Source organism: Aquarana catesbeiana, linkage group LG09 (assembly GCF_042186555.1).
Source record: "Aquarana catesbeiana isolate 2022-GZ linkage group LG09, ASM4218655v1, whole genome shotgun sequence".
NCBI classification, from domain to species: domain Eukaryota; kingdom Metazoa; phylum Chordata; class Amphibia; order Anura; family Ranidae; genus Aquarana; species Aquarana catesbeiana.
In genome coordinates, this window is record NC_133332.1 from 83252635 (window position 1) to 83272979 (window position 20345).

Genomic DNA, 20345 nt, shown 5'->3' on the forward strand with positions numbered 1-20345 from the left:
TCATTTATTTATATAAAAGAATATATATCTCACACACACAAAACCAATTGACTGGTGATTTGTAGTTCATACACGCGGTCAAAGAAATTGACAACAATCAAATACAATTACGTTGAATATTAAACTCTTATGCCGTGTACACACGTTTGGAATTTCCGACAACAAATGTTCGATGTGAGCTTGTTGTCCGAAATTCCGACCATGTGTAGGCTCCATTAGACATTTGTTGTCTGAATTTCCGACAAGAAAAATTTGAGAGCTGGTTCTCAAATTCGTTGTCGGAAATTCCGATCGTGTGTAGACAATTCCGACACACAAAATTCCACGCATGCAGAAGAATCAAGCAGAAGAGCCGCACTGGCTATTGAACTTCATTTTTCTCGGCTCGTCGTAGGTGTTCTGATACCCCTAAGGCTGCTTTCACACTGGAGCGGGCGGGCATTGACGGTAAAACGCCGCTATTTTTAGCGATGCTTTACCGTCGTTTTTGCGGAGGTTTTCAGACGCTAGCGGGGTGCTTTTAACCCCCGCTAGCAGCCGAAAAAGGGTTAAAACGGCCTGCAGAGCTCCGCTCCGGCAGTTCGGCGGTGCTGCCCATTAATTTCCATGGGCAGGAGCAGTGGAGAAGTGGTGTATACACCGCTCCTTCATCGCTCCAAAGATGCTGCTTGCAGGAGTTTAACACTGTGTGTAATTTAATCTTAGTATAAATACAGCTGTTCTGTGAAGCCCTCAGAGGTTTGTTAGAGAACCTTAGTGAACAAACAGCATCATGAAGGCCAAAGAACACACCAGACAAGTCAGGGATAAAGTTGGGGAGAAGTTTAAAGAAGGGTTAGGCTATAATAAACGTATCCCAAGCTTTGAACATCTCACGAAGGACTGTTCAATCCATCCTCCGAAAATGGAAAGAGTATGGCACAACTGTAAATCTACCAAGACATGGCCGTCGACCTAAAATGACAGGCCGGGCAAAAAGAGCATTAATCAGAGAAGCAGCCAAGAGGCCCATGGTAACTGTGGAGCAGCTGCAGAGATCCACAGCTCAGGTGGCAGAATCTGGACACCTGCTGTGCCATTATGAGGGGTTTTCACCATCCCTGTGCTTAGTTCCCAGATTTGTATACCTGTTGTGTCATTATGAGGGGTTTCCACCATGTGCTTGGTTCCAGGGTCTGGACACCTGCTGTGCCATTATGAGGGGTTCCAACCATCCCTGTGCTTAGTTCCCAGGTCTGTGCACCCGCTGTGCTATTCGAGCTGTCGGCTCCCACTTGGCTTAGCACAGCTCCCAACCCGAAGGTAGAAGCATCTGTATGTACACAAAAATGTTTGTCAGGAGTAACCAAAACTGGGGCAGAAACCAAAGCTTTTTTCAGGTGCTGGAAAGCATTTTCACCCTGGGGACCACAGGACCTGACAGGGAAGATTCTTTCTGGTCAAGTCAGTCAGGGTTTAGCTATCGTGCTATAGTCGGGAACAAACCTCCTATAGTATCCTGCAGTGCCTAGGAATGTCAAGACCTGGGTTTTCGTCCGGGGGGTAGGCCAGTTGGCAATGGTAATGCAAGGGTCTCCAAATTATGGTCCTCCAGTTGTTCAGGAACTACAATTCCCATCATGCCTAGTCATGTATGCGAATGTCAGCATTGTACAATGCTTAATGGGATGTGTAGTTCCGCAACAGCTGGAGGGCCGTAGTTTAGAGATCCCTGTCTTAATGCATAGAATGCATTAAAAGAGAAGTATGGTTTTCTTTTTTTTCCCCCCCATCATACTTACTTAGGTAGATGCAGCATCGGACCGACGGAAAAAGTCCAATGGAGCCCACACACGATCGAAATTTCCGACAACACAATCCGATCCCACTTTTTCCGCCGGAAAATCCAACCGTGTGTACAGGGCATAGGTATTATATATAACTGGGGACAATTGTTGGGCCACATTGTTATACCGTCTGTAATGCCTCCTCCCATTGTTCCTCCTCAAATGTTCCCACATCTCTCTCCCATTTGCTCGACGTTCCCAGGGGAAACCCCTCTAGGTAAATATTGAGAATCATGGAATAGACAGTTCAAGTTTCTTCATAGGATATACTACACCCCCGCTAAATTAGCAAAGATTTTTCCTGTGCACCCCTTGAACTGCTGGAGGTGTGATACACCTGGAGCAGATTTTTTGCATATTTTTTGGCTCTGCCCGCACATCCGGTGGATCTGGGTGGGTGTGATGGACTGTGTTAGGTCGGTAACTACAATTGCTATGGCACCATCTATTGAAATTTGTTTGTTGGGCTTGGTGGACACATTAGCACCCAAAAATGTGATCCTTACTCTACTCACATTGCTCCTGTACTATGCTCGCAAAGTGATTACCTTATCGAAACCGCTGGCTCCTACCCTCATGGCCTGGAAGGGATTGATTAACAAGGTTCTGTATAAAGCTACATATCTCAGTAGAGGGGTACCAAATAAGTTTAAAAAGGTGTGGGGTGGCTGGATAGATGACAATTCAACTGCATCAGATTAATTGTCTCCTGGTGAATAGATGAACTATGTGGTGGGTAGTGAGGCTTGTGTAAGCCTAGATAGGAACCTTTAACCTCTTTTACTACTGCTATTTGGTGATATCATACTGCATATAATGATTGTACATTGTATATGTCCTCCCCCTTTCCCCATTTTTCCCCTTTACTAGGGTTTAATATGGAAGGATTTCTGATGTCTGTTATTATTTGGTATGGGAGTTGCATTGTACACTGGTGCTGGGAATTGTAGTGCTGAATGTTTATTATGTTCAATGTTTGTATGTATCTTTTTCTATGTTTCAAAACCCTTTAATAAAAAGAATTTACAAAAAAAAAAAGAATCATGGAATAGGATCTAGAGATGAAGCCCTTATACTGGGACACCTCAGCCATATATTGGAATATAGGGGTCGGTGAGAGAATCCACGGGGCCCCCTCGGACTGTGCCACCATCGCATGTTGCAGTTGCATATAATAGAAGAGCATTGATTGCGGGAGGTGAAATTGCTCCCTCAACGCAGGGAAGGGAATCAGTCTACCTGCGGCAAATATTGGTTGCAAATGCGTGACCCCATGTCTTCTCCACCGAGCCCCACAATCCAACGACTGCAACTCCTCATAGTGTCCATTGGCCCATATTGGGATGTACCCGGTAAAGCCCTCTACTTCTTGTAGCTGTCTAAGCTTGTTCCATATTTTTTGCATCAGGACGTATATGGGAAATCGTTTATTAGACTTAGCATATGCCAAGGCCTCCATACCCGTGGGTACGTCTTTGAGACCGGTAGCATAGCACATTAGGGCTCTAATGGGTTCGGAATGTAAGTTCCCGTCCTCTATTCCCGGATCCTCTGGCATAGCTCGGGCGATATGTTGCGCCTGAGCCGCCAAGTAATAAACCCAAGAATTAGGGAGAGCGAGGCCTCCCGTGTCCTTGGATTTTTGCAATTGTTCTAATTTTATCCTTGGGGGTTGGTCTAGCCATATAAAGGCCCTAAAGATGGAATAAATGATTTGGAACATTTTCAGAGGGATCGCCACTGGTGTGTTGTGTAGGATATATAAAAGTTGGGGCATAAAAATAAATTTTTATGAGATTAACCCTCCCCACTAGGGACATCTTAAGGCGGGACCAAATTTTGGCTCTATCACGGATCCTATTTAATAGCGGGGTCAGATTGAGGGAGATAAATTCACGCAGTTCTGAAGTGATCTGGACTCCCAGATACTTGAAGCAGGTAGTCACCGGTACCTTGTGTATCGTTTGCCCTCTGCTATCCGGATTTACATCCAGTAGCAGGAGTGAGGATTTGGTCCTATTAATTACAAGTCCTGAATAGGTCCCAAATCGTTCGATCACTTTCATGTCTTCCTTCAGGGAGTCAGCTGTGTCTCCCAGAAGTAGCATGGTGTCGTCTGCATATAGCATTAGCTTCTCTTGGATCTTTCCATATTGAAATCTGCACGCACCCAGATTTGCTCTAATCAAGGCTGCCATGGGCTCAATGGCGATGGCAAAGAGGAGCGGGCAGAGTGGGCACCCCTGACGAGTGCCCCTATGCATGTAGAATGGCAAAGAAATGTGTCCCGCCTCTGTAACGACCGCCCGAGGTGAGCAGTACAACAGGTTCACCCAGGATAAGAACCCCTCACCAAAGCCAAATTTGCCCATGACAGCCCAGAGGTATCCCCATTGACATTTATTTTCACATATTTTGTGACATAGTACCTGCTGCTGACCCAAATTAATTAAATCCCACATCTGTAGCACGGATTTATTACACATTCATTCAGGGCAAAATTCCTGCTGGCACAGCCAGTCAGGCTGTGGAAAATGCAGGCCAAGACACCACAACCAGCATCCCCAGCACCACCCATTCACCGGAGAGTCGCCCGCTCGCAGAGGGGAACACAAAAGCGCCAGACCAACCACTATACAACTCCAGCCAGTGTGCAGATGACCAAGGGAAGCCACCAGGGAGCACCACCATTCACCTAAAATATTGTAAATGGTATTATCTGCGCTGTGTTGTTATATATTAAAACAACAGATGCTTTATCATCAACAGAAAAAGACGCAATTCTCACCCTCTCCTCAGCTGAACTGGCATCGGTTGGAAGCATATGAGATGTCATTGAAGTTCTCATGTTGCAGTGGTTCCTGTGAGACCTCTATGTTTGCTTGGGTGCACATGCTGTTGTAATGGTAGCCATTCTTTCCAGTGAGATATTAATTCACTCAATGTTGGTGGCTGGTCACTGGAGCACCTTTGAGGATTATCTACATGAACACTGGAGTTGTTATACACAGTATCTGTTTTCTCTGATCATACACTCTGTGGGACTTTATTCTGTGATTATTGGACTTTATATTTTAGCACCATTTATTCACATGTCATTTATTACCATTTATTGTACTCTAATCTACTTACTTTGTTCAAGGCGCCACACTATTGTTTTTCACACGTAAAATATAAATGCATGTCAATGTCATACCAAAAAACAATCGCAAAAAAAAAGGCACTTCACACATAGCGATTGGGAAAAACCAAAGTACACCAAAGTAAAAAAAAAAAACAAAGTTGACACCAGTGGCGGCTGGTGTTTTTTTGTTTGGGGGACGGCAAACAACCACCCCCCCCCCACAGCACCTCAAACCGTCAGATCGGCGGGCACATCGGGGATTGGCGGACACACAGCGGCGGTGATTGCCTGGCAGGGAATCAGGCTGTGGTGGGCATCTGGCAGCATCTCCTGTCTTTTCTCTTCTGAGATCACAACAGCTTCCAGCGTGCGTCTCCTCCCCTCCTCCTGGGCATCCAATAGGATTACCTGACCTTTCAGCCAATCGTGAAATGGGTAACAGACCCGCGCTTCCTGATTGGTGCAGAGGCAATTCAGTGTTAGAAAAGTGAATATTTGTTTGCTTTTCTAACACACCTGGGTGGGCTCCGAGCGCAATGCTTTACACTCCGAGTCCACCCTATTAGTATATATGTAGCCTATTAGAGCCTATGGCTCTAATCAGGTGCTTCAAAAACACAGCCCCACTGTGTAATATAGACACCTGAATAGGGGGTGGCCGCGGCAGCCGTGGATAGAATCATGCTATGCATGAATTTATCCATTAACAATATAGGGGGTGGCGAGGATAGAGGGGGCGATGCCCGTTCACTCTTAATGGACTGGCTGCCCTGGTTAACACAGAAATTTTAAGAATATAGCCATGAGTCGAAATTAAATAATAATACCCCATGTACGTTCAGTGTACATAAATATTCAAATAATAAAAATTCAAATAATATTCAATCAATAAATGTCTATGTGCAGTGCCAATATACATTTATAAAAAGTCAATGTGCTGTGCTCTTTAAAACACTCCTCAGACACTTGAAAGATTAACCTTTGTGAAGTGAACACACATAATGTGCCACACACACTGCCATCAATAGCAGCTCACCTTCCACTTTGACCTATGGGTAATAGGTAATATGCAATTGTCCCTGTTAGGAATGGTTAGCGTTCCCCTTTAACCTTGTTATACTATCTTGCTTGAGTTTGTTAGAATTACCCTTAACATATTGATTCAATGTAACTTGTTTTAAATATGCAAGCTTGATTGTAGAAATTAATGTAGCAAGTATTTGGAAACTTCTAATCACAAGATGTACCTGGTGTTGGTGGGAAAAGAGGAAGTAACTTTAACTGTAACTTTAACATTATTTTATCTTAATATTGCTTAATTTTGCATTTATTCACTGTTATCTACTGTTTTAATACCAGCCTGTAATTACGCCATAAGTATGCGTATTGGTAATGCATTGGTGACGTATTGACATATTACTGGACAAGAGTATATGATTCCCTCAATTTATATTGTATATAGAAATAAGTTGTAGTTAACATGTAGCTACCACTGGCACAGACAGACAGACAAGATAAACAGACGGTTTCCCCCGATCTTTCATTCGTGGTGGTAGAAGTTTTGGGCATTATCCGTCGTCAAGATCACGGTAAGCATCTTTTCTTTTCTTTTATCTTGCCATGTACCTTTGCTGGTAATTTAGTTAAAAAACAAAAATAGGAGAGGAAAACTTTGCAGTGGGGGCAGAGAGAGATGTGTTTTGTTTGCTTTGGTAGTAAACAATGATTTAAGTTACCAGGGGCAGAAACCCATAGTTCTATTAGCACTGGAGATTACAGAGTCTCTCTGTGCCAGGGGAATTCTGGGATATTATTAACCCGTTTGTTGCTTGCTGCTGTAATGGGGGTAGGCGTACTAACTTTGCTTTGTATATTTTAAGGCTGATAGAATGATAAAGTGCATATTGTATATAGCAGAGTTTCATAGTACCCTAGGGTTCCTTCAGAGCAGTGGCGGCTCGTCCATTAGGGGCGCCTGGGCTCCGCCCCCTCTCTCCACGCCACCCCCTCTATGAATAATGGATAGATTCAAGCATTGCATTAATCTATCCATGGCCGCCGCTGCCACCCCCTATGCAGGCGTGCGGCCCCTTTTCGGATGCCAAGTGTCTGAATTACAGTGGCGGGGGTGTATTTTTGAAGCAGCTGATTAGAGCCATAGGCTCCAATAGGCTTCAAAATATGTGGGCTCGTGACGCAGAGCATTGCGCCATGAGCCCACCCAGGTGTTACAACAGCGAATAGATATTCGCTGTTGTAACACTGATCCTCAATCTGGACAATCAGATCTGAGACCAGTTTTCTGATTGGTCGAAAAGAGAAGACTCCCGATTGGCCGCTGAGGAGGAGGAAACAAAAGTCAGAGTCTCGTCTTTGGAGAGCAGGGGAGGGGAGAGCCGCGCCGCCGCCGAGTGTCCGGGAGAAGCGCCGCTGATGGGGTAAGTGCACCAGACCCGCCGGCCGACTGACATACCGGCGACACTGAAGAAATGGCTGCACTCCAAGATCCATCAAAATTCGTATTTAATGAACGAACATCCCAAGTGTTACAGACAGTTCAAATGGTAGATGCATTTCACACACTAACAAGTGCGCTTATTCATTCCAAAGATAAGTCAGCATTGTTTTCCTTATATACACCTATCTAGTATAGCAACAGGTGATACAGATCATTAAATTGCAGACTTCTTTTTAGCCACATGTGATTCACATAAAACATTAATAAGAAAGAGAAAGACATAGACATATAAACTTGCACATATTTGGATATCTATTAAAGATAAAATTAGCAGTAGTAATGAAGATATACCAATATAGACAGTCCATGTGCTATGAGAAAACAGGAAACAGTGTATACAAATGGAATATATATAAAAATGTATATAGACAAGAGAAAGCATACCTAAGCATTGAAAACATTATAACCTATTTATATCCCAATGGTTAAAGATAAATGCATGTTTCCTGTACTCCATTAGACCTGTGTAAATATATATGTAAATACATATATAATAATAATATAACTAACCCCACAATAAAAACATTGATCACAAACATGGGGAAGCTATCTGGGTATAGAGATGGAAAAAGGAGAAGTACAGGATGAGACAAAAAAGACCAAATCAATCAACGGTATATGGTTCATACAGAGCAAAGACAACCATTGGTTATCCATTCCGTATGACCTCAGTAACCTGGTCGGTCCTAACTAGATAGATTCAAAATGTATATATATATATGGAACAATGTGAGCGATAAAAGTATGGCCCAAATTTAATATACTCCCTATGCCTTCTGTAATCTATAGGAGAGACTCGTATTTAGTAGATAAATAGATGGATTGAATGGCCAATTATCCTGGGCGTGCATAGTATCCTGTGAAACAATATGGGCGGTAAAAACACACAGCTCAAATTTTAGATTAAACCTATGTCTTCTGTGATCTATAAAAGAGACTCATATTCAATAAATGATCTAAGAAACCCATTAACCTAGGCATACACAGGAACAGTACCATATGGGAAAATGTGGATGGTAAAAACACAGCCCAAATTTTATATAGTCCCTATGCCTTCTGCAGTCTATAGGAGAGACTCGTATTTAATAAATAAATAGATGGATTGGGTGGCCAACTATCCTGAGCGTGCATAGTATCCTATGAAGCAATATGGGCAGTAAAAAATATAGGTGGTAAAAAATAAGCGGTAAAAAATAGGGCCCAAATTTTAGATTAAACCTGTGTCTTCTGCAATCTATAAGGGAGACTCATATTCAATAGATGATCTAAGAAACCAGCTATCCTGGGTATACACATGAGTAGTACCATGTGAGACAATATGGGTGGTAAAAACACACATCCCAAATTTTATAAAGTGCCTATGCCTTCTACAATCTATAGGAGAGACTCGTATTCAGTAAATGGATAGATTGAGTGGCCAGCTAACCTTGGCGTGCATGGTATCATATGAAACAATATAGGTGGCAAAGAGCCCGGCCCAAATTTTGGATTAAACCTGTGACTTCTACAATTTATGGGGGGGGACTCATATTCAATAGGTGATCTGAGCAACCAGCTACCCTGGATACACACAGGAACAGTACCATATGGGACAATATGCATGGTAAAAATACGGACGAAATTTTAATTGTCCCTCTGTCCCTCTGACATACCGGCCGACTGACATACCGACCGACTGGGGGGGACTGTATGTCGCCCCCCAAAGGAAATTACCACCGGCCGCCACTGCTCCAGAGGTTGCTAGGGGTTCCTTGAGCAATGACCAAGTGCTGCCTCCCACATAAGTTCCTACTGACACCGTTGATCTGTTTAGCTATCCAGAAGGGGGTAATTCTTCCCAGCGACCACAAGTCTATAAGAAGAACTCTTCCCACTGATCATCACACTAATGTATCATTAGATGGAGATATGGGAATTTAAGCAAGGGTTCCCTGAGGCCAGAAAGTTATTCCGAGGGTTCCTCTGTGCTGAAAAGGTTAAAAAAGGCTGGTATAGAGTATAAGATTTGTTCATTCATAAGTGTTATCATAATCTATATTTTATAATGGGGATATGTAAACAAAGCAGATCCCCTATCTGACAGGGAAGTACACAGAGATGAGAATGTCAGATTTGTCCGCCGATGATCGCCGCCATTACTAGTAAAAACATTACATTGTAAAAACAATAAAAAAAAAAAATTTTAAATGCCATAAATCTATTCCTTAGTTTGTAGACGCTATAATTTTTTTGCGCAAACGAATCAATATACGCTTGTTGGGATTTTTTTTTACCAAAAATATGTGGAAGAATACATATTGTCCTAAAATGATGAAGAAATTAGAGTTAATTTTTTTTTTTTTGATGTGTATCATAGCAGAAAATAAAAAATATTGCTTTTTTTCAAAATTGTCGCTCTTTTTTTGTTTATAGCGCAAAAAATAAAAGCCGTAGAGGTGATCAAATACCACCAAAAGAAAGCTCTATTTGTGGGGGGGGGAAAAAGGACATAAATTTTAATCAGGCACGACCACGAAATTGTCAGTGGCGTATCGCAAAAAAATCCTTCCGGGGCTGAAGTGGTTAAAGTTCCTTCCTTTTTTCCCCGCCAACATGTCTGGGCATAGTGCCAGGTATATCTTGTGGTTATAAGTAGAGCCGCTGTCAGAAATCATGGGGCAGCCTATCTGATGGGGCCCCTAAAAAATGCAGCTTTTTCTTCAAGGGATAGATATCTTTCTCCAGTTACAAATTTGATTATCCAAAAGGAATACTGTTTTTAGATGAGAACAGGCCTCTTTACTTTACTTGTGTCCGATTACACCCGCCTACCTCCAATCTAGTCTGCTAAAAAAACGGAAGGGGATTCATCCTTCTCTGTCAAGTTGGATCAGATTGGAGGGTAGTCGGTGTAAACAGACAGTGGAGTCCATTTACACCCAGCCGCTCATAGAGCAGAGCAGGCTGTGTTTGTGTCTGTTCTACATAAACCGAGCGGACACGGACCTGTCACCTGCCTGCTCTGCTTAGATCAGTAACAATCAGTAACAAACAACTGGCCACTGTCCCCACCTATATCTGGCCTTCACAGCAAGGAGCACGAAGGGCAACATGTGCAAAACAAAACCAAAGACAATTCCCAGCTCAACTCATCAGTCGATCTGCAACCAACCAAATTATCCTGTCTAACGGTTTGCGTTAAAAGTTCTCTACACAGCAAACCACATTACCTCCTGCCAACAACAAAGTGACTCCCAGCGACAAGCCACAGTTCAAGCAACAGCCATCAGAAGCCTTATGCCGCGTACACACGGTCGGACTTTTCATCTACAAAAGTCCAACGGACGCTGACGGACTAAAGCTGGCTGGTAATCCGATCGTGTGTGGGCTTCTCCGGACTTTCAGCAGACTTTTTCAGCCTCAAATCCGACGGACTTTAGATTTGAAACATGCTTCAAATCTTTACGTCGTAACTACGACGGACCCCGAAATCCGCTCGTCTGTGTGCTAGTCCGACGGACAAAAACCCATGCTAGGGCAGCTATTGGCTACTGGCTATGAACTTCCTTATTTTAGTCCGGTGTACGTCATCACGTACGAATCCGTCGGACTTTTGTGTGGTCGTGTGTAGGCAAGTCCGTTCGTTAGAAAGTCTGCTGCAAGTCCGCCGAAAGTCCGCCGGAAGTCCGCCGGAAGTCTGTCGGACAGGCTGTCGGACTTTTGTAGACGAAAAGTCCGACCGTGTGTACGCGGCATTAGTCTCTTATGCCGCGTACACACGGTCGGACTTTTCGTCTACAAAAGTCCGACAGCCTGTCCGACAGACTTCCGGCGGACTTCCGGCGGACTTTCGGCGGACTTGCAGCAGACTTTCTAACGAACGGACTTGCCTACACACGACCACACAAAAGTCCGACGGATTCGTACGTGATGACGTACACCGGACTAAAATAAGGAAGTTCATAGCCAGTAGCCAATAGCTGCCCTAGCATGGGTTTTTGTCCGTCGGACTAGCACACAGACGAGCGGATTTCGGGGTCCGTCGTAGTTACGACGTAAAGATTTGAAGCATGTTTCAAATCTAAAGTCCGTCGGATTTGAGGCTGAAAAAGTCTGCTGAAAGTCCGGAGAAGCCCACACACGATCGGATTACCAGCCAGCTTTAGTCCGTCAGCGTCCGTTGGACTTTTGTAGATGAAAAGTCCGACCGTGTGTACGCGGCATAAGACTTCATTCACACCTAGGCATTTGGAATTGCGGGTGGAATAGCCAGGATTCTGCCCGCGTTTCCAAATCGTAGCAAAACGTGGAACACGTTTGCGATGCCATTAATTTTTAATGGCACCCCAATTGCTGCGCGATTTTACCGCGATTGTCGCGTGAAAAATCACACAAACAAAATGGCGGGACGCGCGTCGCCCAAAAGAAGTTCACTTCTTTTGAGCGACACGCATCCCACCATTTTGTTTGCGTGGTTTTGCCATGATTGTCCCACGATTGGGGTGCCATTAAAAAGTAATGGCAAATGGCATTGCAAATGCATTCCACATTTTGCTGCAATTTGGAATCGCAATTCCAAACGCCTGGGTGTGAATAGAGCCTAAGCTAAATGCTTTTGCAATGTCATTTTATCCTGGTAAACCTCACCCTTATTCACCAGAGAACTTTCACACCCAAGGTGTCCCACAAGTAACTTTCTCACCAAAGAGTGAGAGATCAGACCTGTCTGACTTTGCCAGATATGATTCGCCACAAGCTCATTAACATTAGCCTCTCAAGGTTCGACAACTGTCCAGAGAACTATAGGGCTTGGAGATCAAACTTCAAAGCTGCTATTGTTGATCTCAACCTTCCTGTCAAGGAGAAACTTTATTTGCTCATAAAGTGGCTGGGGCCAGAATCTGCAGATCGTGTTAAAATAATGAAAGCAGTACAAGTTGACTACCCAGATGCAGGTCTTCCTGCTGTATCAGCAAGACTTGAGCAAACCTATGGTAGCTCTGAAGCCATAGGAAGTGCTCTATTCAAGAGACTGCAAAACTTTTGAATAATAGGAAACAAAGATCATCACAAGCTTCAAGAACTAAGCAACCTCCTCATGGAGCTAAAGTTGGCAAAGTCAGACCCCTGTCTAACTGGGCTAACCTTTCTGAACACCGCACATATCCGAAGAATCAACCTGAGAAAGCTACCAGGATGTATGCCATAATAGATGAGCAGAGCAACAGATCCCTGGTTAAACCTACATTCTTTGAGATCTTTGGCATAAAGGGACATGCAACACCATAAACTCTCAACACCTGTTCTGGTCATGTAAAAACCTACGACAGAAGGGCTGACGGGTTCATGGTCTCCCATATCAAAGCAAAGGCAAGAAAGGGCATACCCTTGCCAACATTAGTCGGGTGCGACCAAATACCAGACAACAGGGAAGAAATTCCTACTCCAGAAGCTGCGCATCACCATCCCCACTTAAAGCAGAGTTCCGCCTATTTTTTATTTTTTTTTAAAGTCAGCAGCTACAAATACTGCAGCTGCTGACTTTTAAAATAAGGACACCTACCTGTCCAGGGCGCCCGCGATGTTGGCAACCAAAGCCGATCTGTCCCTCCCTGTCAGGTGCTGCCGCCGCCATCCTCAGTAAACAAATTAGGGAGTGAAGCCTTGCGGCTTCACTTCCTGGTTCCCTACTGCACATGCGCGACTCATGCTGCGCTATCCCACTGGTCCCTGCTGTTTTCTGGGACCCGTGTGTCTCCCAGAATACAGCGGGGGGGCGGGAAGTGGCGTAGATACCCGCGTGTGGCTAGGGTATCTATGCCCGGAAGTTAGAGCAAAATACCTGTATTAGACAGGTATCTGCTCCCCCCTCCCCCCTGAAAGGTGCCAATGTGAGACTGGAGGGGGGGGGGGGACGGACCGGAAAAGCGGAAGTTCCATTTTTGGGTGGAACTCCGCTTTAAGGCACCTGATATTCCTCAGGATGCTGAAATATTAGTCTTGCTGGGAAGAGACATTCTCAGAGTACATAAAGTACACCAGCAGAGCGTTGGATCTGAAGATGCCCAATATGCACAAAGACTTGATCTAGCCTGGGTAATAGTGGCCAATGTATGCTTGAATAGAATGTGCACATAATCTGAGATCAACTCTTTCAAAACTCCCTTTTTAAGAAATGGGCATGCATCTCACTTCAGACAATGCACTCATCATTATGAAGTAAAGGAGAAGCCTCTTGACATCATCCAGGTATCTGATGTTACTCCCATCCCCTGTGATGACAATTTAGGCAGCACAGTGTTTTGTACTACACGCAATGACCACAGAATAGCCTTGTCAGTTGAAGATAGAGAGTTTATCGCAATAATGGACAGTGAATTTTTCAAAGATGAATCTAACAGCTGTGTTGCACTATTACCTCATGCTACAAGAGTGAGGCTTCCAAATAATCGTGAACAAGCTTTATCCAGATTCAACTCACTTCAGCGAACTCTAAAGAACAGGCCTGAAATGAAGGACCATTTCATTGCGTTTATAAAAAGGATCTTTGACAATGATCACGCTGAACTAGCTCCACCTCTTCTAGAACATGACAAGAGCTGGTATCTGCCTTTCTTAAGAGTGCATCATCCACATAAACCAAATGAAATCAGGGTAGTGTTTGACTCCAGAGCCAAGCATCAAGGCATATCCCTGAATGTTCTTCCCACTGGTCCTAACTTAACCAACAACCTTGCATGAGTACATATGAGGTTCAGAAGAGAGCCAATTGCCATAAGTGTTGACAATGAACAAATGTTCCATTGCTTTATAGTAAGAGAAGACCATAGGAACTTCCCAAGGTTTCTGTGGAACTGTGACAACAACATAAACAACAAAGTGATTAAATACTACATAAAAAGGTACATGTCTTCTGAAACAGTCCTTTGCCTGCTGTTGCAACATATAGTCTACAAAGGACTGCTCTTGATGTCGAAAAGGAATATGGCGCAGAATGCAGATGCTGGACACTTCATTGAGAGAGACTTCTATATGGACGATAGACTCAAATTCTTACCCACAGATGAAGAAGCCCTAGACCTGCTCCAAAGGACACAAGGTATGCTTTCTGAGGCCAACCTCAGACTCCATAAGATTGCCTCAAACAGTGCTGCTGTGATGAAAGCCTTATAGCCTGGCGATCATGCCACAGGATTTAAAGATTTGCCTCCTGTTCACAGAAGTCTGGGCTTACGGTGGAACTTAAAAAGACACCTTCGACTTTCAATTCAGCTCTGCAGACAAGCAATTTACCAAACATGGTGCTCTTTCAATGGTGAACAGTCTATACGATCCACTAGGATTTGTGGCTCCCATTACCATACAAGGTAAATCCCTATTAACCTCCCTGGCGGTAATCCCGAGTGTGGCTTGGGGTGAATTTTCATGACCAAAAGCGGTAACCCCGAGTCACACTCAGGATCACAGGATATCCTGGGAAAGTTACTTACCATGTCCTCCCGCTGTGTCCGCGGGCTGTGTAGTCGGCTCGATTCATCACTGTGCCGGGCTCCGTTCCCTGCGAGCGTCGTGACGCACGGGGACGGAGCCCGGGGGCAATTTAAAGTGCAAAAAAACAAAACACATACAATACAGTAATATAATCTGTAAGATTACAGTGTATCAAATCATTTCACATCCTGTCAGAAACCATGAATCAGACCGAGACAGAAGTACAGTTAAATCACCCTTGTTTAATAATAAAAGTAAATAGAACAAACCTAGTCAAAATATAGCCAAATTTCGGTAACCAGAATGGATAGTCAGACAAGCCAGAAAGTCAGGAAGCCAGGAATCAGCATAGTGAAACAGCAAGCAGGATCTGGAGCCAGAAGGAATGTCCACCAAGCAAGTCTTTAACAGGAGTGCAGAAGAAAGTCTCTGTGATGTTGACCAAGGCAAAGGCAGAGGGGCTGGATGGCTTAAGCAGGACTAACGAGCAGGATAACATCAACAGGTGAGTCACTGTGGAGAGATAGGAGCTGGCAATTAGCTGACAGCTGAGTGGCCAGCTCAGAGAAGGAAGGTCTGAGCCCAGCCCTGATACATCCCTTTTGTCCTTAATGCTTTGTCCAGTGCCCTGCATGCAGATATATATATATATATATATATATATATATATATATATATATATATATATATATATATATACACATATATATATATACACACACACACACACACACACACACTGTTCTTTCTGCCTGGGAACTTGAGAATGTCCATGACAACCAAAAAGCGTCCCTTTATGTCAAAAGCCGTTTTAGACCAGCTAGAACACAGCGATAGTAAAATAGAAACACTTTCAGAATTGAATGATAGTGATTAGTGGGGAAATTCGTCATTAAACACTGAAAGTAACGGCAGCGACAATTCTGCAACTGAGCAAATTTCAGTGTTTTTGATTTGATTACATTATTGAATAAATGTTATTATTATTTGTTATAATTATTTATTATAATTTATGATTTTGTGTTTCAAACTTTATCATACCCGGGATGTCTACTAGAGTGTCTACTCACTTAAGTGAGTTATTCCTAAATGACAGGCCTACAATATAAAACGCCAAATTTCCATGCAAAACAATGTACCGCTTTGAGGCGCAAAAATCTGACATAATTATACCGTCAGGTTAAGACAGCTATCAGAGACTATTAAAGATTGGGATGCTCCACTACAACAGACAAACATTCAAACTGGGAGTCCTGAAAACAATCTCTACATGCCTTAGATCAGTGGTTCTCAACCTCTCTAGTGCCGTGACCCCTTGATAAAATTTCCCAAGTTGTGGAGACCCCCAACCGTAAAATTATTTTCATAGCGTGGGTTGTCAGCACCCAAGGCAAGACAAGTAATTTGCGCCCTTAACCCATGGACATTTAGTATACTCCCTGAGTCCCTAACACTCGTACAGTATTAAAACCCCTTATGGTACATTTTAGGATGTACCACTCTTTCTCTTTGTTCTCCTTTCTTTCCCTTTTATCTCTCTCTATCCTAATTTCTTGTTTTTTTCCCCTCATCCCTCTTTCTAGCCATCTTTCTTGTTCTTTCTCTTATTCTTTCTCTCCCACTTTTCTTTGTTCCTCCCCCTCTTTTCCTCTCCCTTCCATGAATTCTCTATTTTTATTCCTTCTCTTACTTCTTGGTGGAGGATGGGATAAGTGGCAGTGTTGGCGGGGAGTTCTGATCAGCCAATTAAGGTGCTCTTGATCAAGGTCATCTGCTGATCTGAGAACTGTAGTGGGGACCTTTAATGGCAACTATAATCCCAGGTAGCATTACTCAATGTGTCTCCGACTTTGTGGGGTCTTGTAGCAGTGACACCTATGCCGAAATCAGGAGATAGGGTCTCCTCTACCCCCTCCCACTTCACATTCCTCACCAGTCAGCTGACCTCTAGTCTCTGCCCCCCAGTCATGCCGTGAACTTAATGGGCGGCTGCGAAGAGACTGAGTGGGCAGCTGCGGGCTCCAGGAACAGCCCTGCTGGGCGCCGCAAAAAGGCTGGGAGAGTGGTGCGGGCTTCAGGAAAAGTCAAGGATTTGGTGACCCCTGGCAAATCATCATTTGACCCCCAAGGGGGTCCCGACCCCCAGGCTGAGAACCACTGCCTTAGATGGAATTGACATACCACGCTGTTACACTTCAGCTTCCCTTGCTGCAAGTCAGAGAAAAGAGATTCTCTCAATCAAACCCATGTAGGGTTTTTGTTTGGCAAAGCCAAGTTAGCACTATATTAATAAAATAGTGCAGCGCTAAAACTAAAATAATCAAATAACAAATCACGAGCACCAATATTAAAGAGGAAGTAAACCCTGATGGGTTTTACTTCCTCTTTTGCTCCCCACAAGGCCTGCAAATGAAAAGCATAAAGGCTAGTATGCATCGCATACTAGCCCATTATATGATACTACCTGCAAACAAAGCCTGCGCTGTCCCCCGAGCAGGCCGCGTCCATCTTCGCCCCTGATCCTTCTGGGGCCACAGACTCTGGCTCTGCGACTGGACGGATTCGCGGGAGCCGTCAGTCACGGTACACGCTGCGGAAAGAAGCGGCAAGGTGGTCCGTTTCTTCACAGCACATGCGCCAATGACGACATTGATGCACTACAAGTGAAATATCTCCTAAACGGTGCACATTTAGGAGATATTTCCACTACCTATAGGTAAGCCTTATTCTAGGCTTACCTATAGGTATAAGTCAGCAAAAAGGGTTTACAACCACTTTAAGTGTCCATATAACGTGCTGATGTTGAAAAATCATATAGGTGACTTCGTGAAGAGCCTCCACCACTGGAAATATTAGCAGCTCTCCTCCCAAAGTGGACCCCTGTAGGAATAGGGTCACAAGCGCATTCCCCAAATGGGGTAATCAATGCTGTGTAGAGGAATGGAATCACCAGGATAGGCTAATAGGAGAAACAGATCCTTTTCTGTACGCTCCAGATCCCTCCAAGCACAAAGAACAAACTCTCCGGTGTGTCACGATTACACATGGAATAAAAAGAGTATATAGTACTCTCTGCCAGAATGGGTATTTATTGTGTATAAAAAGAGAATAAAACTTACAAACACGGCACTGTAACCCAGTGCCAAGCACACAGGCATGCACGACAAGAATCAGCAACAGCCGCGTGTGATGCCACACGATTCCCCTCTGTCCACACGCGTCACGTCCCAGGGGGCGGTACTTCGTCAGCGGATACGGAAATGACTTCGGCCACCCTCTTCAAATAGTAAAAGCCACCTGGGATGTGACACGTGCGGACAGAGGGGAATCAAGTGTAATAGGTGTTATTTATAACACTGCAGTGGAGACATACAACACAAACAGAGACCCAGCTCATTAGATTGGAGTTAATGATAAATCTTATTTTATTAGATATTATTTTATATATATTTGAATTATTTATTGAAACTCCAGGCAATTTTTTAAATGAAAAATGTAAAGTCTCATGAGGTGTTTTACTTTTTTTTTAAAGTGGTGTTAAACCCTAAAACAAAAATGTTTTAAATTGCAGCTTACCAATTTTTTGATGTGGTGGCTGCATTAGTTTTATTTTTTCTTCTTTTTCCTTTATTTTCACGTGGAAAATCTGTCATTAAGTTTATTGTTTTTCCACTTCCTTTAACAGACCAAGCTGTTCAGATAAAGGAGCGATTAGAGGGTCGAGACAAACCATTTACCACTGAGAGGGGTGCTTACAATGGTAAGTTTTTAATCATTTATGTTAAACCTTTATCCAAAAAGAAAAAAAGCTGCAACTGTTATAAAGCGTTAGCTAACTATATCTAAATCTTCTAGTCTAGCACTATTTCCACCCCAGGCTTGCAATGATGCAGTCCAAAGGTGTCTGCTTTACTATTTCATCCAGAATGCAGACACCCTTGGGCAGGAAGTGTGTTACTGGCAGGATCACCAGGTGAAATAAAGAACAATAAGCATAAAAAATTAAAACTAATGCAGCCACCGCATCTAAGGACTGGTAAGCTGCAATATAAAAACTTTGTTTTTTGGTTTAATACGACTTTCATATTTACACTTTCATTGAGGCTGGATGGTGTAGCTCCTATAGTTGGAGCACAGGAGCTGCAACTATGGGAGCTGCATCTCTTATACATGGAGCTTGCACTGTTTGTCCACCCCTTCCTCTCCCCTTGCCCTTACACAGAATGCTTTGTATTGACCTCAGTGAGCCTGAAATATAGCAAGAGCTTGTAAGACCCCTATGTAATAGCATAGTGCAGGTGGCAGGTCCTCCTTAAGTAGGGTTGCCACCTGTCCAGGATTCACCCGGACAGTCCAGGTTTTAAATCATGTGACCGAGTTTCAGGCAGACTGAAACCGGACACATTTTGTCAGACAGGGCTGTGGCTCCCCAAGTAACTGAGATAGTCACACACAAATCTGTTGCTATCAGGGAGCTGTGGGTGGCTGTCTGCGGGCAGGTTCGGCATCGCTGGGGGGGGGGTGGCAGGGTGATGATGTCAGCAAGAGTAATTTGGACACACCCACCGTTCCCACCAATGTACCCCATTGCTACTCTCCTTGGGGCACCCAAAGATGTCCCAGGTCTTTTATAATCCTATAGCGTATACTACGGGAGAAAATGTGCCCTGTGCCACTAAAATGTTCCGGTTTGGCTTGAAGAAAAGGTGGCAACCCTATCCTTATGGCAATATCAGAATTCTTTTAGACTCCTAATTCTCCCCTCTGCACTGAGGCCAAATAGATCGAGTACAGGAAGAACTCAATCTGCTCCTCTCCTGGGCCCAGCTGGAAAGGATCTGTCATCTAAGAGAGCTCTGAGCAGAGATTCACTGTACTGTATGGAGAAGAGATCATCTGACTTCTCCTCTGTAGTACCCAATGGTCATCCTGGAGGTAAAGCCCACAGTCTGCTCATAAAATGGAAATCAAACTCATGGCTACTCTTCATCACACTGACACCAAGTGGGCACTTTTCATCTCACTGACACCAACAAAGGGGGCGCTCTTCATCTCTGTTTCTCTCTGTTTATTACTTTGCTTGTATTTATTTTTTTCAGAACATGACTGGCAAGATGTTTTCAGTAACAACACTTCTGGTTATCAGTGGAATTCTCGTTGGTCTTTCCCAATGCCAACTAAAAGAAAACAGGGAATGGGAAAAGTTTAAAACAAAGCATATCACCTCTCAAACTGTGACTGCAATAAACTGCAACAGAATCATGAACGATCCTTTATATACTCCAGATGGGCAGTGCAAGGATCGCAATACCTTCATCCATTCGACCACTGGAACAGTCAAGGAGATCTGCAGAAATGTCGCTGGTCCTGTAAATAAAAGCAGTAAGCAAAAATTTCCGTTAACTAA

At 43.8% G+C, this 20345-nt stretch overlaps 1 long non-coding RNA gene across 1 annotated transcript; it reads left to right on the forward strand.

Moving 5' to 3' along the window:
* The first annotated feature begins 6044 nt into the window (after positions 1 to 6044).
* Positions 6045 to 20166, forward strand: LOC141107859 (uncharacterized). The gene is made up of 3 exons (XR_012235977.1): positions 6045 to 6539; positions 18624 to 18698; positions 20038 to 20166. It is a non-coding gene; the product is annotated as an uncharacterized lncRNA (long non-coding RNA).
* The last annotated feature ends 179 nt before the right edge of the window (positions 20167 to 20345 follow it).